This window comes from Arachis stenosperma, chromosome 5 (assembly GCF_014773155.1).
Source record: "Arachis stenosperma cultivar V10309 chromosome 5, arast.V10309.gnm1.PFL2, whole genome shotgun sequence".
Lineage (NCBI taxonomy): Eukaryota > Viridiplantae > Streptophyta > Magnoliopsida > Fabales > Fabaceae > Arachis > Arachis stenosperma.
In genome coordinates this window covers 123552905-123578299 of record NC_080381.1, presented here as the reverse complement: position 1 = coordinate 123578299, position 25395 = coordinate 123552905, and the positions used below count along the sequence as shown (strand labels likewise).

The 25395-nt window shown below is 40.1% G+C and overlaps 2 non-coding genes across 2 annotated transcripts; both read left to right on the top strand.

The window, feature by feature from the left end:
• Positions 1-12587: 12587 nt before the first annotated feature.
• On the top strand, positions 12588-12695 carry LOC130984901 (small nucleolar RNA R71). The gene has a single exon (XR_009088805.1). It is a non-coding gene; the product is annotated as a small nucleolar RNA R71 (small nucleolar RNA).
• A 7948-nt stretch (positions 12696-20643) lies between these two features.
• On the top strand, positions 20644-20751 carry LOC130984899 (small nucleolar RNA R71). The gene has a single exon (XR_009088803.1). It is a non-coding gene; the product is annotated as a small nucleolar RNA R71 (small nucleolar RNA).
• The last annotated feature ends 4644 nt before the right edge of the window (positions 20752-25395 follow it).

The window sequence follows — 25395 nt, the reverse complement described above, 5'->3', positions numbered from 1 at the left end:
GTTGAGGAAGGTGATGAGTGTCACGGATCATCACCTTCTCCACAGTTAGGCGCGAATAAACATCTTAGATAAGAACAAGCGTGTTTGAATGGAAAACAAAGGAATTGTATTAAATCATCAAGACGCTGCAGAGCTCCTCACCCCCAACAATGGAGTTTAGAGACTCATGCCGTCACAAAGTATGTAATTCAGATCTGAAAATGTCATGAGGTTCCAGATAAGTCTGTAAAAGTTGTTTAAATAGTAAACTAGTAGCCTAGGTTTACAGAAAATGGATAAACTAAGATAATTGGTGCAGAAATCCACTTCTGGGGCCCACTTGGTGTGTGCTGGGGCTGAGACTAATGCTTTCCACGTGTGGAGGCCTTTCTTGGCGTCAAACTCCAAGTTTTGACGTGTTTTGGGCGTTCAACTCCGGATCATGACGTTTTTCTGGCGTTTAACTCCAGACAGCAGCATGTACTTGGCGTTCAACGCCAAGTTACGTCGTCAATCTTCGCGCAAAGTATGGACTATTATATATTGCTGGAAAGCCCTGGATGTCTACTTTCCAACGCCGTTGAGAGCGCGCCAATTGGACTCCTGTAGCTCCAGAAAATCCATTTCGAGTGCAGGGAGGTCAGGATCCAACAGCATCAGCAGTCCTTTTTCAGCCTAAGTCAGATTTTTGCTCCGCTCCCTCAATTTCAGCCAGAAAATACCTGAAATCACAGAAAAACACACAAACTCATAGTAAAGTCCAGAAATATGATTTTTGCCTAAAAACTAATATTATTTTACTAAAAACTAACTGAAACATGCTAAAATCTACATGAAATTACCCCCAAAAAGCGTACAAAATATCCGCTCATCACAACACCAAACTTAAACTGTTGCTTGTCCTCAAGCAACTAGATGAATAAAATAGGTTCTAACAGAAATTAAGAAGTAATATATATTTTAGAGTTTTAAATGAAGCTCAGATTCTTATTAGATGAGCGGGGCTTGTAGCTTTTTGTCTCTGAACAGTTTTGGCATCTCCCTGTATCTTTAGAATTTCAGAATAATTGGCATCCTTAGGAACTCAGAATTCAGATAGTATTATTGACTCTCCTAGTGTAGTATGTTGATTCTTGAACACAGCTATTTATGAGTCTTGGCCGTGGCCCTAAGCATTTTGTCTTCCAGTATTACCACCGGATACATAAATGCCACAGACACATAACTGGGTGAACCTTTTCAGATTGTGACTCAGCTTTGCTAGAGTCCCCAGTTAGTGGTGTCCAGAGCTCTTAAGCACACTCTTTTGCTTTGGATCACGACTTTAACCACTCAGTCTCAAGCTTGTAACTTGGACATGCATGCCACAAGCACATGGTTAGGGACAGCTTGGTTTAGCCGCTTAGGCCTGGATTTTATTTCCTTGGGCCCTCCTCTCCATTGATGCTCAAAGCCTTGGATCCTTTTTACCCTTGCCTTTTGGTTTTAAGGGCTGCTTGGCTTTTATTCCTTTTGATTGTAAAATTTTTTTTTTTTTTTTTGAACTGCTTTTTCTTGCTTCAAGAATCAATTTCATGATTTTTCAGATCATCAATAATATTTTTCGTGTTCCTCATCCTTTCAGGAGCCAATATTCATCAAATTCAAAATACAATTTATGCACTGTTCAAGCATTCATTCAGAGAACAAAAGTATTGCCACCACATATAATTAATTATAAATTTTATTATTAGGAACTCGAAAAATATAGATTACTTCTTTATTCTAAAATAAAATCTACTACTTTATTCATGCCTGATGATGATGAGAAAAATAAACTATAGCTTAATTGGAAATAAAATCAAAATAGACATACTAATTACTACTAAATATCTCCTAAGGTGAATTTCAAATAAAAAATGCTATCACTAAATTAAAGCAGGAAAATTGGAACTCAGCAACCTTTTGTTTTGAGGAAGGACGTGTTCTTCTAATCTCTGGGGTGTTGTTCAAGGATTAATTTTTGGCGCTTCAGCTCCCTTAGATCACGCCCTTGCTCCTCCTGTTCTTTGAGCAGTTTGCAAAGCATGCTACTTTGATTATTCTGTTCTTCCTTTATTTGATCCATAGCTTCTTGCAATCTGGAAATAGAGGCTTCAAGATGTTCCCAATATTCGAATTGAGGCAGTTCTGGGAGAGCTTCTTGTGCTCTCTTCCTGGTTGAATCATCTTGTTGCTGTCTGACCATTGATATTCCAGTAATTGGCTTTTCAACTGGGATGTACTCTGTTATTCCCATCTTCACTCCGGCATCTTTGCAGAGCATAGAAATTAAGCTTGGATAGGCCAATCTGGCGTCTTTAGAGTTCCTGTTTGCTACTTTGTATAGCTCACATGAGATCAGTTGATGGACTTCTACCTCTTTTCCCAACATGATGCAGTGAATCATGACAGCTCTTTTGATGGTTACTTCAGAACGGTTGCTGGTGGGCAATATGGAACGCCCTACGAAATCCAGCCAGCCTCTGGCTACTGGTTTTAGATCCTCCCTTTTTAGTTGAACTGGGTCGCCAGTTGTGCTGGTAGTCCACTTGGCTCCAGGAACGCATATATCTTCCAAGATCCTGTCCAATCCTTTATTGACCCTCATCATTCTCCTATTAAAGGAGTCTGGGTCGTCTTTTAGTTGAGGAATCTTGAATATCTCCCTGATCCTGTCAGGATTGGTATGAATGATCTTTCCTCTGACCACAGTTTTATGATCAAAGATAGCAGCTCCAACGATTCTTTGCCTTTCTGTCTGCCATAGATTAGCATAGAACTCTTGAACCATATTTCTTCCCACTTTTGTTTCAGGATTGGCCAGAATTTCCCAATGCCTGTTTCTGATTTGCTCTTGGATCTCCGGATATTCATCTTCTTTCAAATCAAATCTGACTTCCGGGATCACTGATCTGTGACTCATTATTTTATAATAATGATCTGAATGTTCTTTAGATAAGAACTTCCCTTGATTCCAAAGTGGCTTTGGAGCGCTTTCTTTCTTGCCCTTTTGGGTGGGTTGTTTTCCTCTTGGGGCCATGAATTTGATGATCACGGATATCCACACCAAACTTAGAGCTTTGCTTGTCCTCAAGCAAAAAGAGAAGAAAGAAGAGGGATAGGAGGAGAGCAGTTTGGATGATGAGGAGGGCGCCGAACACAAGATATAGGGAGGGGGGTGGTTTATTTTTCGAAAAATAAGAAAGAGATAAGATAAAAGATATGATTTTAAAAGATATGATTAGAAAAAGATATAATTTTTAAAAGAGAAAGATATGAATAAGAATTTAAAAGACAAATCTGAAAAATTTAATTTTGAAAAAGATATTTTTTTTTTTTTAAAAAAGATAATTGAGTTTTGAAAACAAATTTTTAAAAGAGTTTGATTGGATTGAAAATTAATTTGTCCTTTATGGATTAAGATACCTTTGATATTTTGAAAAAGGGATATTAGAAATTAGGATTTTTAGAACTCTAATTTGGGATGAGAGATGATAATTTGAAATATGTTGATGCAAGAAATCATGAGTTGAAACATAAAAATTTGGAAAAAATATAAAGAAAAACGAAATTGTACCTCCTCCCACCATCCTGGCGTTAAACGCCCACATGGTGCATGGTTTGGGCGTTTAACGCCCATGTGATGCTTCTCCTGGGCGTTCAACGCCCATGTGATGCTTCTTTCTGGCGTTGAACGCCAGGAAGTCCTTCTTTACTGGGCGTTTTTCTAAACGCCCAGAATGCTAGCAGATTGGCGTTAAACGCCCAGAAGGTGCATCTTTCTGGCGTTTAACGCCCAGAAGATGCTCCTTTCTGGCGTTTAACGCCCAGAAGGCTACCCTTACTGGCGTTAAACGCCCAGTGGGTGCTTCTTTTGGGCGTTTAACGCCCAAAGTGTTTCTTACTGGCTTTTTCATGCCAGTGAACTTCCAAATTTCTCTGTAACTCTTGGGACTTCAGTTAATTTGTTATTTCACCTTTGAAGATACTTATACCTAAACCTGTAAAGAAAGAAAATTTATTTAATTAGTAATTAAACTTTGTATATGGCTGGGTTGCCTCCCAGCAAGCGCTTCTTTAATGTCATTAGCTGGACTATCACTGATTCTTCAATTAAGTCTCAGTCTTGAGCATTCTTGCTCAAAATTGCCTTCAAGATAATGTTTAACTCTTTGTCCATTGACAATGAACTTTTTGTTAGAGTCATTATCTTGAAGCTCTATGTAGCCATATGGTGATACACTTGTAATTACATATGGACCTCTCCACCGGGATTTTAATTTCCCGGGGAATAATTTGAGCCTAGAGTTAAATAGCAGAACTTTCTGCCCTGGTTTAAAGACTCTGGATGACAATTTCTTATCATGCCATTTTTTTGCTTTTTCCTTGTAAATTTTTGCATTTTCAAAAGCATTGAGTCTAAACTCTTCTAGCTCATTTAACTGGAGCAATCGTTTTTCTCCAGCTAATTTGGCATCAAGGTTCAGGAATCTGGTTGCCCAGTAGGCCTTGTGTTCCAGTTCCACTGGCAAGTGACACGCCTTTCCATACACAAGCTGGTATGGAGAGGTCCCTATAGGGGTCTTAAATGCTGTTCTGTATGCCCACAGAGCATCATCCAAGCTTCTTGCCCAATCCTTTCTGCGGTTAATTACAGTCCGTTCCAGGATTCTTTTAAGTTCTCTATTTGAGACTTCTGCCTGCCCATTAGTCTGTGGGTGATATGGAGTAGCCACCCTGTGGTTGACTCCATAACGGACTAGAGCAGAGTAGAGCTGCTTATTACAGAAATGAGTACCCCCATCACTGATTAACACTCTGGGGATACCAAATCTGCTGAAGATATGTTTCTGGAGGAATTTTAACACTGTTTTAGTGTCATTAGTGGGTGTTGCAATAGCCTCCACCCATTTGGATACATAATCCACTGCCACCAGAATATAGGTGTTTGAGTATGATGGTGGGAAAGGTCCCATGAAGTCAATACCCCATACATCAAACAACTCAATTTCCAAGATTCCTTGTTGAGGCATAGCATAACTGTGGGGCAGGTTGCCTGATCTCTGGCAACTATCACAATTAAGCACAAATGCTCGGGAATCTTTATAGAGAGTAGGCCAGTAGAAGCCACTCTGGAGGACTCTTGTGGCTGTTCGTTCACTTCCAAAATGTCCTCCATACTGTGATCCATGGCAATGCCAAAGGATCTTCTGTGCTTCTTCTTTAGGCACACATCTACGGATTACTCCGTCTGCGCATCTCTTAAAGAGATATGGTTCATCCCAGAGATAGTATTTTGCATCTGTGATTAATTTCTTTGATTGCACCTTACTGTACTCCTTGGGTATGAATCTCACTGCCTTGTAGTTTGCAATGTCTGCAAACCATGGCACTTCCTGGACGGCTAGTAATTGCTCATCCGGAAAGGTTTCAGAAATTTCAGTGAGAGGGAGGGACGCCCCTTCCAATGGTTCTATTCGGGACAGGTGATCTGCTACTTGATTTTCTGTCCCTTTTCTGTCTCTTATTTCTATATCAAACTCTTGCAGAAGCAGCACCCATCTGATGAGTCTGGGTTTTGAATCTTGCTTTGTGAGTAGATATTTAAGAGCAGCATGATCAGTGTACACAATCACTTTTGATCCTACTAAGTAGGATCTGAATTTGTCAATGGCGTAAACCACTGCAAGTAGCTCTTTTTCTGTGGTTGTGTAATTCTTCTGTGCATCATTTAGCACACGGCTGGCATAGTAAATGACATGCAGAAGCTTGTCATGCCTTTGCCCCAACACTGCACCAATGGCATGGTCACTGGCATCACACATTAGTTCAAATGGTAATGTCCAGTCTGGTGCAGAGATGATTGGTGCTGTGACCAATTTAGCTTTCAGAGTTTCAAATGCCTGCAGACACTCCTCATCAAAGATAAAGGGCATGTCTGCAGCTAGCAGGTTGCTCAGGGGTTTGGCGATTTTTGAAAAATCCTTTATAAACCTCCTATAAAACCCTGCATGTCCCAGAAAACTTCTGATTGCCTTAACATTAGCAGGTGGTGGTAATTTTTCAATTACTTCTACCTTAGCTTGGTCCACCTCTATCCCCTTGTTCGAAATTTTGTGTCCAAGGACAATTCCTTCAGTCACCATAAAGTGACATTTTTCCCAGTTTAAAACCAGGTTAGTCTCTTGGCATCTTTTCAGAACAAGTGCTAAATGGTTAAGGCAGGAGCTGAATGAGTCTCCAAATACTGAAAAGTCATCCATGAAGACTTCCAGGAATTTTTCCACCATATCAGAGAAAATTGAGAGCATGCACCTCTGAAAGGTTGCAGGTGCATTGCATAAGCCAAATGGCATCCTTCTGTATGCAAATACTCCAGAAGGGCATGTGAATGCCGTTTTCTCTTGATCCTGGGGATCTACTGCAATTTGATTATAACCTGAATATCCATCCAGAAAGCAGTAGTATTCATGACCTGCTAGTCTTTCTAGCATCTGGTCTATGAATGGTAAAGGAAAATGATCCTTTCTGGTGGCTGTATTGAGCCTTCTATAATCAATACACATACGCCACCCTGTAACTGTCCTTGTAGGAACCAGTTCATTTTTTTCATTGTGAACTACTGTCATGCCTCCTTTCTTAGGGACAACTTGGACAGGGCTCACCCAGGGGCTGTCAGAAATAGGATAAATAATCCCAGCCTCTAGTAATTTAGTGACCTCTTTCTGCACCACTTCTTTCATAGCTGGATTCAGCCGCCTTTGTGGTTGAACCACTGGCTTGGCGTCATCTTCCAACAAGATTTTGTGCATGCACCTGGCTGGGCTAATGCCCTTAAGATCACTAATGGACCACCCAAGAGCTGTCTTGTGCGTCCTTAGCACTTGAATTAGTGCTTCCTCTTCCTGTGGCTCCAAGGTAGAGCTTATAATTACAGGAAAGGTTTCACCTTCTCCCAAAAATGCATATTTCAGGGATGGTGGTAATGGTTTGAGCTCGGGTTTTGGAGGTTTCTCCTCTTCCTGAGGGATTTTCAGAGGTTCTATTATCTTCTCTGACTCCTCCAAATCAGGCTGAACATCTTTAAAGATGTCCTCTAGCTCTGATTCGAGACTCTCAGCCATATTGACCTCTCTTACCAGAGAATCAATCATGTCAACACTCATGCAGTCATTTGGGGTGTCTGGATGTTGCATGGCTTTGACCACATTCAACTTGAATTCCTCCTCATTGACTCTCAAGGTTACTTCCCCTTTTTGGACATCAATGAGGGTTCGGCCAGTTGCTAGGAAAGGTCTTCCTAGAATGAGAGTTGCACTCTTGTGCTCCTCCATTTCCAGCACCACAAAGTCAGTAGGAAAGGCAAATGGCCCAACCTTGACAATCATGTCTTCAATCACGCCTGATGGGTATTTAATGGAGCCATCAGCAAGTTGAAGACATATCCTGGTTGGTTTGATTTCTTCAGTTAAACCAAGCTTTCTGATAGTAGATGCAGGTATTAGGTTGATACTTGCCCCAAGGTCACATAAAGCTTGCTTGGTGCAATTACCTTCTAATGTGCATGGTATCATAAAGCTCCCAGGATCTTTAAGCTTCTCAGGTAAGCTTTTTAGAATGACTGCACTGCATTCTTCAGTGAGGTAAACCTTTTCAGTCTCCCTCCAATCCTTCTTATGACTTAAGATCTCTTTCATGAACTTAGCATAAGAGGGTATTTGCTCAAGTGCTTCTGCAAACGGAATCTTTATTTCAAGAGTCCTGAGATAGTCTGCAAAGCGGGCAAATTGCTTATCTTGTTCCGCTTGGCGGAGTTTTTGAGGGTAAGGCATTTTGGCTCTGTATTCCTCAACCTTAGTTGCTGCAGGTTTATTACCTACAGAAGTGGGTTGGGAAGCCTTGTTATCAGCACTTGTATGTGACTGATTCCCTACTGGCATTTGAATGCCAGAGGTAGGAGCTGGAGTGGCGTTAGACGCCACTTCCTTGCTTGTTACTGGCGTTTGAACGCCAGAACCATGCTCCTTTTGGGCGTTCAACGCCAGATTCAAGCTTGTTTCTGGCGTTGAACGCCAGGAATCAGCATGGTCTGGGCGTTCAGCGCCAGCTTTATCCCTTTCTGGGCTCTGCTTGTCCTCAGAGGGATTTTGATTAGCTATTCGTTCATGTCCTTGCTTCTTGCTGCTTTGAAGTGAGGTATTTAATGTTTTCCCACTTCTTAATTGAACTGCTTGGCATTCTTCTACTATTTGTTTTGACAGTCGTTTTTCTGTTTGCTTTAATTGCACTTCCATGTTCCTGTTTGCCATTCTTGTTTCCTGTAATATCTCATTGAATTCGGCTAGCTGCTGAGTTAGAAAGTCTAATTGCTGATTAAATTCATTAGCCTGATCCACCGGACTGAGTTCTGCAGTTACTGTTTTAGCTTCTCCTTTCTTAGAAGATTCACTGCTTAGATACATATGTTGATTTCTGGCAACTGTATCAATAAGCTCTTGAGCTTCTTCAATTGTTTTTCTCATGTGTATAGATCCACCAGCTGAGTGGTCTAGAGAAATCTGAGCTTTTTCTGTAAGCCCATAGTAGAAGATGTCTAATTGCACCCATTCTGAAAACATTTCAGAGGGGCATTTTCTTAGCATCTCTCTGTATCTCTCCCAAGCATCATAAAGGGATTCATTATCTCCTTGTTTGAAGCCTTGGATGTTTAGCCTTAGCTGTGTCATCCGTTTGGGAGGGAAATAGTGATTCAGGAATTTTTCTGACAGCTGTTTCCATGTTTTTATGCTGTTCTTAGGCTGGTTATTTAACCACCTCTTAGCTTGATCTTTTACAGCAAATGGAAACAGTAGTAATCTGTAGATATCCTGATCCACTTCCTTATCATGTACTGTATCAGCAATTTGCAGAAATTGTGCCAGAAACTCTGTAGGTTCTTCATGTGGAAGACCAGAATACTGGCAGTTTTGCTGCACCATGATAATGAGCTGAGGATTCAGCTCAAAGCTACTAACTCCAATGGAGGGTATACAAATACTACTCCCATATGAAGCAGTAGTGGGGTTAGCATATGACCCCAGAGTCCTCTTGTCTTGTCCATTCATACTTACTTTAGAATTGGAATACAAGAGATAATTTATATGTTTAGAAAAATGGAATAAGTAAAACAAAATATATAAAAAGAAAATATGATAATAAATTTTTTTTTTTTTTTTTTTTTGAAAACTTTTCGAAAAAAATTGAAATTAAAATCTGAAACTTATATAAAAATTTCGAAAAAGTGGTTCAAAATTAGTTAGAAAATATAAAATTTTTGAATTTTGAATTTTATGATGAAAGAGAAAAACACAAAAGACACAAGACTTAAAATTTTTAGATCTAGTACTCCTTATTTTCGAAAATTTTTGGAGGGAAAACACCAAGGAACACCAAACTTAAAAATTTTAAGATCAAGACACAAGAAAAACTCAAGAACACTTTGAAGATTCACAAGAACACCAAGGACAAAAGAAAGAACACCAAACTTAAAATTTTTAGAAAATCAAGACAAGTTTTCGAAAATTATATTAAAATTAACAAGAAAACACCAAACTTAAAGTTTGGCACAGATTAAACCAAGAAAAATTATTTTTGAAAAAGATTTTCAAAAGAACTGGTGCCCAATTGCCAAGAACATAAGCCAACACTATAACCAACTGAATTAAAAATGTAATGTATTTTAAAGATGTATTATTTTTTTATGAATAAAATAAATTTTTGAAAACTAATGTTTTGAAAAAGCACAAGAGAAACAAGAAAAGACACAAAACAAGAAAAATTAAAGATCAAACAAGAAAAATAAACAAGAACAACTTGAAGATCAATGAAGAACAAAGAACACAAGTCGAAAATTTTAAAGAAAAATATGAGATATGCAATTGACACCAAACTTAGAACAAGACACTAAACTCACGAAAATTAACAATTAATTAAAAGAAAAATAATAATTTTTGAAAAGAAACTATCCTATCCTATCAATATAAATTTAATGACTCTATAACAATAAAAATAAAAATAAATTATTCCTAATCTAAGAAATAAAATAAGCCTTCAATTGTTCAAACTCAATAATCCCCGGCAACGGCGCCAAAAACTTGGTGGACGAAATTGTGATTCTTGATTAGTGGCTCCTTGGCATGTGCCAAAAAAGTTAAACTAACTCAACTGACTGATTACTTCCTTTTCACAATTCCGTTCAACTAACCAGCAAGTGTACTGGGTCGTCCAAGTAATACCTTACGTGAGTAAGGGTCGAATCCACAGAGATTATTGGTTTGAAGCAATCAATATTTATTTTATTTGTCTTAGTCAGGATGCCAATAAGGTTAATTGGATTTTACTTGTAAAAGGCCAAACTACAAACTTCTTAAAATTGTAAGTTAAAATAATAGGGAATAATAGAGTTACTTGTTTATAAAGGATTGTGGAATATGTTGGAGTTTTGGAGATGCTTTGTCCTTTGAATTTCTGCTTTTCCTTGAAATCCTCTTCTCACACGCCTGGTTCCTTCCATGGCAAGCTCTTTGTAGGGTGTCACCGTTGTCAGTGGCTACTTCCCATCCTCGCAGTGAAAGCTAATGCACGCACTCTGTCACAGTACGGCCAATCACCGGTTGGTTCCCGCTCCTACTGGAATAGAATCCCTCTTTTGCGTCTGTCACTAATGCCCAGCAGGTTAAAGTTTGAAGCACGTCACAGTCATTCAATCCCAGAATCCTACTCGGAATACCACAGACAAGGTTTAGACTTTCCGGACTCTCATGAATGCTGCCATCAATCAGGCTTATACCACGAAGATTCTGTTGGGGAATCTAAGAGATATTCATTCAATCTGATGTAGAACGGAGGTGGTTGTCAGGCACACGTTCATGGGTTGAGGAAGGTGATGAGTGTCACGGATCATCACCTTCTCCACAGTTAGGCGCGAATAAACATCTTAGATAAGAACAAGCGTGTTTGAATGGAAAACAAAGGAATTGTATTAAATCATCAAGACGCTGCAGAGCTCCTCACCCCCAACAATGGAGTTTAGAGACTCATGCCGTCACAAAGTATGTAATTCAGATCTGAAAATGTCATGAGGTTCCAGATAAGTCTGTAAAAGTTGTTTAAATAGTAAACTAGTAGCCTAGGTTTACAGAAAATGGATAAACTAAGATAATTGGTGCAGAAATCCACTTCTGGGGCCCACTTGGTGTGTGCTGGGGCTGAGACTAATGCTTTCCACGTGTGGAGGCCTTTCTTGGCGTCAAACTCCAAGTTTTGACGTGTTTTGGGCGTTCAACTCCGGATCATGACGTTTTTCTGGCGTTTAACTCCAGACAGCAGCATGTACTTGGCGTTCAACGCCAAGTTACGTCGTCAATCTTCGCGCAAAGTATGGACTATTATATATTGCTGGAAAGCCCTGGATGTCTACTTTCCAACGCCGTTGAGAGCGCGCCAATTGGACTCCTGTAGCTCCAGAAAATCCATTTCGAGTGCAGGGAGGTCAGGATCCAACAGCATCAGCAGTCCTTTTTCAGCCTAAGTCAGATTTTTGCTCCGCTCCCTCAATTTCAGCCAGAAAATACCTGAAATCACAGAAAAACACACAAACTCATAGTAAAGTCCAGAAATATGATTTTTGCCTAAAAACTAATATTATTTTACTAAAAACTAACTGAAACATGCTAAAATCTACATGAAATTACCCCCAAAAAGCGTACAAAATATCCGCTCATCACACGCCCATTGAGGTCTTCCTCAGTGGCGTTCACTTCCTCTCTTTCCTCTCCAAATTCGGCCATGTTGATGGCCTTGCACTCTCCTTTTGGATTTTCTTCTGTATTGCTTGGGAGAGTACTAGGAGGGAGTTCAGTAATTTTCTTGCTCAGCTGTCCCACTTGTGCCTCCAAATTCCTAATGGAGGACCTTGTTTCAGTCATGAAACTTTGAGTGGTTTTGATTAGATCAGAGACCATGGTTGCTAAGTCAGAGTGGTTCTGCTTAGAATTCTCTGTCTGTTGCTGAGAAGATGATGGAAAAGGCTTGCCATTGCTAAACATGTTTCTTCCACCATTATTGTTGTTGAAACCTTGTTGATGTCTCTCTTGATTCTTCCATGAGAAATTTGGATGATTTCTCCATGAAGAATTATAGGTGTTTCCATAGGGTTCTCCTAGGTAATTCACCTCTTCCATTGAAGGGTTCTCAGGATCATAAGCTTCTTCTTCAGATGAAGCATCCTTAGTACTTCTTGGTGCATTTTGCATTCCAGACAGACTTTGAGAAATCAAATTGACTTGTTGAGTCAATATTTTATTCTGAGCCAATATGGCATTCAGAGTATCAATCTCAAGAACTCCTTTCTTCTGATTTGTCCCATTGTTCACAGGATTCCTTTCAGAAGTGTACATGAATTGGTTATTTGCAACCATTTCAATTAGTTCTTGAGCTTCTGTAGGCGTCTTCTTCAGATGAAGAGATCCTCCAGCAGAGCTATCCAAAGACATCTTGGATAGTTCAGAGAGACCATCATAGAAAATACCTATGATGCTCCATTCAGAAAGCATGTCAGAAGGACATTTTCTGATCAATTGTTTGTATCTTTCCCAAGCTTCATAGAGGGATTCTCCATCCTTCTGTCTGAAGGTTTGGACTTCCACTCTAAGCTTACTCAATTTTTGAGGTGGAAAGAACTTTGCCAAAAAGGCATTGACTAGCTTTTCCCATGAGTCCAAGCTTTCTTTAGGTTGTGAGTCCAACCATGTCCTAGCTCTGTCTCTTACAGCAAAAGGGAATAGCATAAGTCTGTAGACCTCAGGGTCAACCCCATTAGTCTTGACAGTGTCACAGATTTGCAAGAATTCAGCTAAGAACTGATGAGGATCTTCCAATGGAAGTCCATGGAACTTGCAATTCTGTTGCATTAGAGAAACTAATTGAGGCTTAAGCTCAAAGTTGTTTGCTCCAATGGCAGGGATAGAGATGCTTCTCCCATAGAAGTCGGGAGTAGGTGCAGTAAAGTCACCAAGCACCTTCCTTGCATTGTTGTTGTTTTCGGCTGCCATGGGTTCTTCTTCCCTGAAGATTTCTGTTAGGTCCTCTACAGAGAGTTGTGCCTTAGCTTCTCTTAGCTTTCGCTTCAAGGTCCTTTCAGGTTCAGGGTCAGCTTCAACAAGAATGCCTTTGTCTTTGTTCCTGCTCATATGAAAGAGAAGAGAACAAGAAAATATGGAATCCTCTATGTCACAGTCTAGAGATTCCTTGAGGTGTCAGAGGAAAAGAAAAATAGAAGGAAGAAGTAGAGAATTCGAACTTAATGAGATAGAGTTCGAATTGTGCATTGAGGAGGAGTGGTACTCCATAAATAGAAGGATGTGAGAAGAGAGGAAGAAATTTTCGAAAATTAATTAAAAAGATTTTAAAAAACATTTTGAAAAACATTAATTTGATTTTCGAAAAACAAGAGTGAGAAAGAGATCAAGTAATTTTTGAAAAAGATTTGAAATTAGAAATAAAGAAAATATGATTAAAAACTGTTTTGAAAAAGATGTGATTAAAAAGATATGATTAAAAAGTTATGGTTTTAAAAAGATATGATTGAAAAGATATGATTTGAAAACAATTTAAAAAAAATTGATTTTAAAAATTAATGACTTGCCTAACAAGAAAAGATATGATTCAAACATTAAACCTTTCTCAACAGAAAAGGCAACATACTTAAAATGTTCAATCAAATCATTAATTGTTAGCAAGTATCTTTGAAAAAGGAAAGAAATTGATTTTGAAAACATTTGATTGAAAAGATATGATTTGAAAAAGATTTGATTTTGAAAAACTTTGAAAACTTGAAAAAAAATTGATTTTGAAAACAAAATCCTCCCCCTTGTGCCATCCTGGCGTTAAACGCCCAGAATGGTGCACATTCTGGCGTTTAACGCCCAATGCACTACCTTTTTGGGCGTTAAACGCCCAACCAGGCACCCTGGCTGGCGTTTAAACGCCACTCTGTCCTTCTTCACTGGGCGTTTTGAACGCCCAGCTTTTTCTGTGTAATTCCTCTACTGCATGTTCTGAATCTTCAGTTCCCTGTACTATTGACTTGAAAATAGAACCAAGATCAAATAAACAATGCATGCAAGACACCAAACTTAAATTTAGACACTAGACTCAAACAAGAAACATAAAATATTTTTGGTTTTTATGATTTTAAAAATTTTTTTGGATTTTTCAAAAATTATATGGAAATAGAAAATGAAGGGTTCAGAATTCTTAATTTGGATTCCAGGAATCATTGCAATGCTAGTCTAAGACTCCGGTCCAGGAATTAGACATGGCTTCACAGCCAGCCAAGCTTTCAAAGAAAGCTTCGGTCCAAAACACTAGACATGGCCAATGGCCAGCCAAGCCTTAGCAGATCATTGCTCCAATAGCAAGATTGATAGAGATCAACAAGCTCTTGTGATGATCAGTTGAAACCTCGGTCCAATAATATTAGACATGGCTTCACAGCCAGCCAGACTTCAACAGATCATCATGAAACTCTAGAACTCATTCTTAAGAACTCTGAAAAATACCTAATCTAAGCAACAAGATGAACCGTCAGTTGTCCATACACAAAATAATCCCCGGCAACGGCGCCAAAAACTTGGTGGGCGGAAACTGTGATCACTACAACTTCGCACCACTGACCAGCAAGTGCACTGGGTCGTCCAAGTAATAAACCTTACGCGAGTAAGGGTCGATCCCACGGAGATTGTTGGTATGAAGCAAGCTATGGTCACCTTGTAAATCTTAGTCAGGCAGACTCAAATGGGTATAGATGATGAATAATACATAAAGATAAAGATAGAGATACTTATGTAATTCATTGGTAGGAATTTCAGATAAGCGTATGAAGATGCATGGTCCCTTCCGTCTCTCTGCTTTCCTACTGTCTTCATCCAATCCTTCTTACTCCTTTCCATGGCAAGCTTATGCAAGGGTTTCACCGTTGTCAGTGGCTACCTCCCATCCTCTCAGTGGAAATGTTCAACGCACCCTGTCACGGCACGGCTATCCATCTGTCGGTTCTCGATCAGGCCGGAATAGAATCCAGTGATTCTTTTGCGTATGTCACTAACGCCCCGCCCTCAGGAGTTTGAAGCACGTCACAGTCATTCAATCATTGAATCCTACTCAGAATACCACAGACAAGGTTAGACCTTCCGGATTCTCTTGAATGCCGCCATCAGTTCTTGCCTATACCACGAAGACTCTGATCTCACGGAATGGCTGGCTCGTTTGTCAGGCGAGCGCTCGGTTGTCAGGCGATCAACCATGCATCGTGTATCAGGAATCCAAGAGATATTCACCCAATCTAAGGTAGAACGGAGGTGGTTATTAGTCACACGTTCATAGGTGAGAATGATGATGAGTGTCACGGATCATCACATTCATCAAGTTGAAGAACAAGTGATATCTTGGAACAAGAACAAGCGGAATTGAATAGAAGAACAATAGTAATTGCATTAATACTCGAGGTACAGCAGAGCTCCACACCTTAATCTATGGTGTGTAGAAACTCCACCGTTGAAAATACATAAGTGATAGTGTGATCATTGGCTTCGGCCCCCAGAGAGGAAACCAGAAGAACCAAGATCAAAATGCAATAGTAAAAGGTCCTACTTATAGGGAACTAGTAGCTTAAGAATTACAAAGATGAGTAAATGACATAAAAATCCACTTCCGGGCCCACTTGGTGTGTGCTTGGGCTGAGCAATGAAGCATTTTCGTGTAGAGACTCTTCTTGGAGTTAAACGCCAGCTTTTATGCCAGTTTGGGCGTTTAACTCCCATTTTGGTGCCAGTTCCGGCGTTTAACGCTGAGAAATCTGAAGGTGACTTTGAACGCCGGTTTGGGCCATCAAATCTTGGGCAAAGTATTGACTATCATATATTGCTGGAAAGCTCAGGATGTCTACTTTCCAACGCCGTTGAGAGCGCGCCAATTGGGCTTCTGTAGCTCCAGAAAATCCACTTCGAGTGCAGGGAGGTCAGAATCCAACAGCATCTGCAGTCCTTTTCAGTCTCTGAATCAGATTTTTGCTCAGGTCCCTCAATTTCAGCCAGAAAATACCTGAAATCACAGAAAAACACACAAACTTATAGTAAAGTCCAGAAAAGTGAATTTTAGCTAAAAACTAATAAAAATATACTAAAAACTCAACTAAAACTACTAAAAACATACTAAAAACAATGCCAAAAAGCGTACAAATTATCCGCTCATCACAACACCAAACTTAAATTGTTGCTTGTCCTCAAGCAACTGAAAATCAAATAAGATAAAAAGAGGAGAATATGCAATGAATTCCAAAAACATCTATGAAGATCAGTATTAATTAGATGAGCGGGGCTTTTAGCTTTTTGCCTCTGAATAGTTTTGGCATCTCACTCTATCCTTTGAAATTCAGAATGATTGGCTTCTTTAGGAATTCGGAATCCAGATAGTGTTATTGATTCTCCTAGCTAAGTATGATGATTCTTGAACACAGCTACTTATTGAGTCTTGGCTGTGGCCCAAAGCACTCTGTCTTCCAGTATTACCACCGGATACATACATGCCACAGACACATAATTGGGTGAACCTTTTCAGATTGTGACTCAGCTTTGCTAGAGTCCCCAATTAGAGGTGTCCAGGGTTCTTAAGCACACTCTTTTTGCCTTGGATCACAACTTTATTCCTTTCTTTTTCTTTCTTTTTCCCTTTCTCTTTTTTTTTCGTTTTTTTTTTTTTGTATTCACTGCTTTTTCTTGCTTCAAGAATCATTTTTATGATTTTTTAGATCCTCAGTAACATGTCTCCTTTTTCATCATTCTTTCAAGAGCCAACATTCATGAATCACAAATTCAAAAGACATATGCACTGTTTAAGCATACATTAAGAAAACAAAAGTGTTGCCACCACATCAAAATAATTAAACTGTTATAAAATTTAAAATTCATGCAATTCTTATCTTTTTCAATTAAGAACATTTTTTTTATTTAAGAGAGGTGATGGATTCATAGGACATTCATAACTTTTAGGCATAGACACTAATGATCACAAGACACAAACATAGATAAACATAAGCACTAAAATTCGAAAAAAAAAGAAAAATATAGAACAAGAAGATTAAAGAACGGGTCCACCTTAGTGATGGCGGCTTGTTCTTCCTCTTGAAGGTCTTATGGAGTGCTTGAGCTCCTCAATGTCTCTTCCTTGTCTTTGTTGCTCCTCTCTCATGATTCTTTGATCTTCTCTAATTTCATGGAGGAGGATGGAATGTTCTTGGTGCTCCACCCTTAGTTGTCCCATGTTGGAACTTAATTCTCCTAGGGAGGTGTTTAGTTGCTCCCAATAGTCTTGTGGAGGAAAGTGCATCCCTTGAGGCATCTCAGGGATCTCATGATGAGAGGGATCTCTTGTTTGCTCCATCCTTTTCTTAGTAATGGGCTTGTCCTCATCAATGGGGATGTCTCCCTCTATGTCAACTCCTACTGAATAACAGAGGTGACAAATGAGATGAGGAAAGGCTAACCTTGCCATGGTAGAGGACTTGTCCGCCACCTTATAGAGTTCTTGGGCTATAACCTCATGAACTTCCACTTCTTCTCCAATCATGATGCTATGGATCATGATGGCTCGGTCTAGAGTAACTTCGGACCGGTTGCTAGTGGGAATGATTGAGCGTTGGATAAACTCCAACCATCCTCTAGCCACGGGCTTGAGGTCATGCCTTCTCAGTTGAATCGGCTTCCCTCTTGAATCTCTCTTCCATTGGGCGCCCTCTTCACAAATGTCTGTGAGGACTTGGTCCAACCTTTGATCAAAGTTGACCCTTTTTGAGTTTGAAAGGGACCTCATGGATCACCTTCTTCATGGCCACAACTTCATAGAAGTGGTCTTGATGCACCCTTGAGATGAATCTCTCCATCTCCCATGACTCGGAGGTGGAAGCTTTTGCCTTCCCTTTCCTCTTTCTAGAGGTTTCTCCGGCCTTGGATGCCATAAATGGTTATGGAAAAATGAAAAGCAACGCTTTTACCACACCAAACTTAAAAGGTTTGCTCGTCCTCGAGCAAAAGAAGAAAGAAGAGAGTAGAAGAAGAAGAAATGAGGAAAAAGGGAATGGCTTTTGTGTTCGGCCAAAGAGGGGGAGAAGTGTTGTTTAGGTTGTGTGAAAATGAAGGAGTGAAGAAGGGTTTATATAGGAGAGGAGGGGCTTATGGTTCGGTCATGTATGGGTGGGTTTGGGAGGGAAGGTGGTTTGAATTTGAAGGGTGAGGTAGGTGGGGGTTTATGAAGGATGGATGTGAGTGGTGAAGAGAAAGATGGGATTTGATAGGTGAAGGGTTTTTGGGGAAGAGGTGTTGAGGTGATTGGTGAATGGGTGAAGAAGAGAGAGAGTGGTGGGGTTGGTGGGGATCCTGTGGGGTCCACAGATCCTGAGGTGTCAAGGAAAAGTCATCCCTGCACCAAATGGCATGCAAAAACGTGTTTTGAGCCAATTTTGGCGTTAAACGCCGGGCTGGTGCCCATTTCTGGCGTTTAACGCCAGGTTCTTGCCCTTTCCTGGCGTTTAACGCCAGTCTGGTGCCCCTTTCTGGCGTTAAACGCCCAGAATGGTGCCAGACTGGGCGTTAAACGCCCATCTGCTAGCCTTACTGGCGTTTAAACGCCAGTAGATTCTTCCTCCAGGGTGTGCTGTTTTTCTTCCTGTTTTTCATTCTGTTTTTGCTTTTTCAATTGATTTTGTGACTTCTCATGATCATCAACCTACAGAAAACATAAAATAACAAAAGAAAATAGATAAAATATGACATTGGGTTGCCTCCCAACAAGCGCTTCTTTAATGTCAGTAGCTTGACAGAGGGCTCTCATGGAGCCTCACATTTTCTCAGAGCAATGTTGGAACCTCCCAACACCAAACTTAGAGTTTGAATGTGGGGGTTCAACACCAAACTTAGAGTTTGGTTGTGGCCTCCCAACACCAAACTTAGAGTTTGACTGTGGGGGCTCTGTTTGACTCTGAATTGAGAGAAGCTCTTCATGCTTTCTCTCCATGGTGACAGAGGGATATCCTTGAGCCTTAAACACAAAGGATTCTTCATTCACTTGAATGATCAGTTCACCTCCATCAACATCAATCACAGCCTTTGCTGTGGCTAGGAAGGGTCTGCCAAGGATGATGGATTCATCCATGCACTTCCCAGTCTCTAGGACTATGAAATCAGCAGGGATGTAATGGTCTTCAATCTTCACCAAAACATCCTCTACAAGTCCATAAGCTTGTTTTCTTGAGTTGTCTGCCATCTCTAGTGGGATTCTTGCAGCTTGTACCTCAAAGATCCCTAGCTTCTCCATTACCGAGAGAGGCATGAGGTTTACACTTGACCCTAAGTCACACAGAGCCTTCTTGAAGGTCATGGTGCCTATGGTACAAGGTATGGAGAACTTTCCAGGGTCCTGCCTCTTTTGAGGTAATTTCTGCCTAGACAAGTCATCCAATTCTTTGGTGAGCAAAGGGGGTTCATCCTCCCAAGTCTCATTTCCAAATAACTTGTCATTTAGCTTCATGATTGCTCCAAGGTATTTAGCAACTTGCTTTTCAGTGACATACTCATCCTCTTCAGAGGAGGAATACTCATCCTCTTCAGAGGAGGAATACTCATCAGAGCTCATGAAAGGCAAAAGTAAGTCCAATGGAATCTCTATGGTCTCATTTTGAGCCTCAGATTCCCATGGTTCCTCATTGGGGAACTCAGTGGAGGTCAGTGCACGCCCATCGAGGTCTTCCTCAGTGGCGTTCACTTCCTCTCTTTCCTCTCCAAATTCGGCCATGTTGATGGCCTTGCACTCTCCTTTTGGATTTTCTTCTGTATTGCTTGGGAGAGTACTAGGAGGGAGTTCAGTAATTTTCTTGCTCAGCTGTCCCACTTGTGCCTCCAAATTCCTAATGGAGGACCTTGTTTCAGTCATGAAACTTTGAGTGGTTTTGATTAGATCAGAGACCATGGTTGCTAAGTCAGAGTGGTTCTGCTTAGAATTCTCTGTCTGTTGCTGAGAAGATGATGGAAAAGGCTTGCCATTGCTAAACATGTTTCTTCCACCATTATTGTTGTTGAAACCTTGTTGATGTCTCTCTTGATTCTTCCATGAGAAATTTGGATGATTTCTCCATGAAGAATTATAGGTGTTTCCATAGGGTTCTCCTAGGTAATTCACCTCTTCCATTGAAGGGTTCTCAGGATCATAAGCTTCTTCTTCAGATGAAGCATCCTTAGTACTTCTTGGTGCATTTTGCATTCCAGACAGACTTTGAGAAATCAAATTGACTTGTTGAGTCAATATTTTATTCTGAGCCAATATGGCATTCAGAGTATCAATCTCAAGAACTCCTTTCTTCTGATTTGTCCCATTGTTCACAGGATTCCTTTCAGAAGTGTACATGAATTGGTTATTTGCAACCATTTCAATTAGTTCTTGAGCTTCTGTAGGCGTCTTCTTCAGATGAAGAGATCCTCCAGCAGAGCTATCCAAAGACATCTTGGATAGTTCAGAGAGACCATCATAGAAAATACCTATGATGCTCCATTCAGAAAGCATGTCAGAAGGACATTTTCTGATCAATTGTTTGTATCTTTCCCAAGCTTCATAGAGGGATTCTCCATCCTTCTGTCTGAAGGTTTGGACTTCCACTCTAAGCTTACTCAATTTTTGAGGTGGAAAGAACTTTGCCAAAAAGGCATTGACTAGCTTTTCCCATGAGTCCAAGCTTTCTTTAGGTTGTGAGTCCAACCATGTCCTAGCTCTGTCTCTTACAGCAAAAGGGAATAGCATAAGTCTGTAGACCTCAGGGTCAACCCCATTAGTCTTGACAGTGTCACAGATTTGCAAGAATTCAGCTAAGAACTGATGAGGATCTTCCAATGGAAGTCCATGGAACTTGCAATTCTGTTGCATTAGAGAAACTAATTGAGGCTTAAGCTCAAAGTTGTTTGCTCCAATGGCAGGGATAGAGATGCTTCTCCCATAGAAGTCGGGAGTAGGTGCAGTAAAGTCACCAAGCACCTTCCTTGCATTGTTGTTGTTTTCGGCTGCCATGGGTTCTTCTTCCCTGAAGATTTCTGTTAGGTCCTCTACAGAGAGTTGTGCCTTAGCTTCTCTTAGCTTTCGCTTCAAGGTCCTTTCAGGTTCAGGGTCAGCTTCAACAAGAATGCCTTTGTCTTTGTTCCTGCTCATATGAAAGAGAAGAGAACAAGAAAATATGGAATCCTCTATGTCTCAGTCTAGAGATTCCTTGAGGTGTCAGAGGAAAAGAAAAATAGAAGGAAGAAGTAGAGAATTCGAACTTAGTGAGATAGAGTTCGAATTGTGCATTGAGGAGGAGTGGTACTCCATAAATAGAAGGATGTGAGAAGAGAGGAAGAAATTTTCGAAAATTAATTAAAAAGATTTTAAAAAACATTTTGAAAAACATTAATTTGATTTTCGAAAAACAAGAGTGAGAAAGAGATCAAGTAATTTTTGAAAAAGATTTGAAATTAGAAATAAAGAAAATATGATTAAAAACTGTTTTGAAAAAGATGTGATTAAAAAGATATGATTAAAAAGTTATGGTTTTAAAAAGATATGATTGAAAAGATATGATTTGAAAACAATTTAAAAAAAATTGATTTTAAAAATTAATGACTTGCCTAACAAGAAAAGATATGATTCAAACATTAAACCTTTCTCAACAGAAAAGGCAACATACTTAAAATGTTCAATCAAATCATTAATTGTTAGCAAGTATCTTTGAAAAAGGAAAGAAATTGATTTTGAAAACATTTGATTGAAAAGATATGATTTGAAAAAGATTTGATTTTGAAAAACTTTGAAAACTTGAAAAAAAATTGATTTTGAAAACAAAATCCTCCCCCTTGTGCCATCCTGGCGTTAAACGCCCAGAATGGTGCACATTCTGGCGTTTAACGCCCAATGCACTACCTTTTTGGGCGTTAAACGCCCAACCAGGCACCCTGGCTGGCGTTTAAACGCCACTCTGTCCTTCTTCACTGGGCGTTTTGAACGCCCAGCTTTTTCTGTGTAATTCCTCTACTGCATGTTCTGAATCTTCAGTTCCCTGTACTATTGACTTGAAAATAGAACCAAGATCAAATAAACAATGCATGCAAGACACCAAACTTAAATTTAGACACTAGACTCAAACAAGAAACATAAAATATTTTTGGTTTTTATGATTTTAAAAATTTTTTTGGATTTTTCAAAAATTATATGGAAATAGAAAATGAAGGGTTCAGAATTCTTAATTTGGATTCCAGGAATCATTGCAATGCTAGTCTAAGACTCCGGTCCAGGAATTAGACATGGCTTCACAGCCAGCCAAGCTTTCAAAGAAAGCTTCGGTCCAAAACACTAGACATGGCCAATGGCCAGCCAAGCCTTAGCAGATCATTGCTCCAATAGCAAGATTGATAGAGATCAACAAGCTCTTGTGATGATCAGTTGAAACCTCGGTCCAATAAGATTAGACATGGCTTCACAGCCAGCCAGACTTCAACAGATCATCATGAAACTCTAGAACTCATTCTTAAGAACTCTGAAAAATACCTAATCTAAGCAACAAGATGAACCGTCAGTTGTCCATACACAAAATAATCCCCGGCAACGGCGCCAAAAACTTGGTGGGCGGAAACTGTGATCACTACAACTTCGCACCACTGACCAGCAAGTGCACTGGGTCGTCCAAGTAATAAACCTTACGCGAGTAAGGGTCGATCCCACGGAGATTGTTGGTATGAAGCAAGCTATGGTCACCTTGTAAATCTTAGTCAGGCAGACTCAAATGGGTATAGATGATGAATAAAACATAAAGATAAAGATAGAGATACTTATGTAATTCATTGGTAGGAATTTCAGATAAGCGTACGAAGATGCTTGGTCCCTTCCGTCTCTCTGCTTTCCTACTGTCTTCATCCAATCCTTCTTACTCCTTTCCATGGCAAGCTTATGCAAGGGTTTCACCGTTGTCAGTGGCTACCTCCCATCCTCTCAGTGGAAATGTTCAATGCACCCTGTCACGGCACGGCTATCCATCTGTCGGTTCTCGATCAGGCCGGAATAGAATCCAGTGATTCTTTTGCGTCTGTCACTAACGCCCCGCCCTCAGGAGTTTGAATCACGTCACAGTCATTCAATCATTGAATCCTACTCAGAATACCACAGACAAGGTTAGACCTTCCGGATTCTCTTGAATGCCGCCATCAGTTCTTGCCTATACCACGAAGACTCTGATCTCACGGAATGGCTGGCTCGTTTGTCAGGCGAGCGCTCGGTTGTCAGGCGATCAACCATGCATCGTGTATCAGGAATCCAAGAGATATTCACCCAATCTAAGGTAGAACGGAGGTGGTTGTCAGTCACACGTTCATAGGTGAGAATGATGATGAGTGTCACGGATCATCACGTTCATCAAGTTGAAGAACAAGTGATATCTTGGAACAAGAACAAGCGGAATTGAATAGAAGAACAATAGTAATTGCATTAATACTCGAGGTACAGCAGAGCTCCACACCTTAATCTATGGTGTGTAGAAACTCCACCATTGAAAATACATAAGTGATAGTGTGATCATTGGCTTCGGCCCCCAGAGAGGGAACCAGAAGAACCAAGATCAAAATACAATAGTAAAAGGTCCTACTTATAGGGAACTAGTAGCTTAAGAATTACAAAGATGAGTAAATGACATAAAAATCCACTTCCGGGCCCACTTGGTGTGTGCTTGGGCTGAGCAATGAAGCATTTTCGTGTAGAGACTCTTCTTGGAGTTAAACGCCAGCTTTTATGCCAGTTTGGGCGTTTAACTCCCATTTTGGTGCCAGTTCCAGCGTTTAACGCTGGGAAATCTGAAGGTGACTTTGAACGCCGGTTTAGGCCATCAAATCTTGGGCAAAGTATGGACTATCATATATTGCTGGAAATCCCAGAATGTCTACTTTCCAACTCCGTTGAGAGAGCACCAATTGGGCTTCTGTAGCTCCAGAAAATCCACTTCGAGTGCAGGGAGGTCAGAATCCAACAGCATCTGCAGTCCTTTTCAGTCTCTGAATCAGATTTTTGCTCAGGTCCCTCAATTTCAGCCAGAAAATACCTGAAATCACAGAAAAACACACAAACTCATAGTAAAGTCCAGAAAAGTGAATTTTAGCTAAAAACTAATAAAAATATACTAAAAACTCAACTAAAACTACTAAAAACATACTAAAAATAATGCCAAAAAGCGTACAAATTATCCGCTCATCAAACACCAAACTTAGAATGCTTCATTCTCTCTTAATTTGTTTTGATGTGGAACACCAAACTTAGCTCCTTGCGATACATACCAATTATTCAACCTTTTTATTGAAAAAGCTATGAAAACAAAACTACCTCATGTTGCGTTGCCTCCCAACAAGCGCTCTTTTAATGTCACTAGCTTGACATCCTTCATTCTTTGATCATGGAGGTTGAAAATCATAGTGCCTCAGCTTTTCTCCTCTTACTGTGAACTTCCTTCCAGTCTCCTCTTTGATGATCTCTAGGTGTTCAAGTGAAAGGATTCGGTTCACAGTGTAGTATTCAGATAATTGTGGAGACACCTTCATTGGTTGGGTGTTTAACACCACTTTATCCCCTGGTGAGAAGCCTTCAGTGGGGATTTTCTTGTTTCTCCACCCTCTTGGCCTCTTCTTCTTTTCTTTCTCAGAAGATAATTCATGCCTTGGTGGTTCTTTATTTGGGGTGTTGAGGTTCTCATCTGGGGGTTTTGGATTTAGTTCCTCCCTGATTTTTTTGATCTGTTGCACCATCTCTACTTCTTTCAATCGTGGATTTAGAAATCTTGGATTTGACTCATTGAATGCCTCCTTCAAGCTTTGATATCTAGCCTTATCCTTCATACAATCTTCTTCTTGAGTGGGCTCATGCAGGGTTTTAAAAACATGGAATGCTAGGTGCTCATCATGCACTCTCAGCAACAATTCCCCTTTTTCAACATCTATCAATGCTCTGCCCGTAGCTAGGAAAGGCCTTCCCAGGATGATGGGAGTGTTAGGGTCCTCTTCTATATCTGAGATAACAAAGTCAGCAGGGAGAAAGAATTTTCCCACTTTTACCAACACATTCTCCACGACTCCCAGTGCTTGCTTAATGGATTTGTCAGCCATTTGGAGAACTATTTGTGTGGACTTCAGCTCAGAAATTTTAAGTTTTCTCATTAGAGACAAAGGCATCAATTTTATGCTTGCACCGAGGTCACAGAATGACTTCTCAATTGTTATGTTTCCTATAGTGCAAGGTATGTAAAAACTC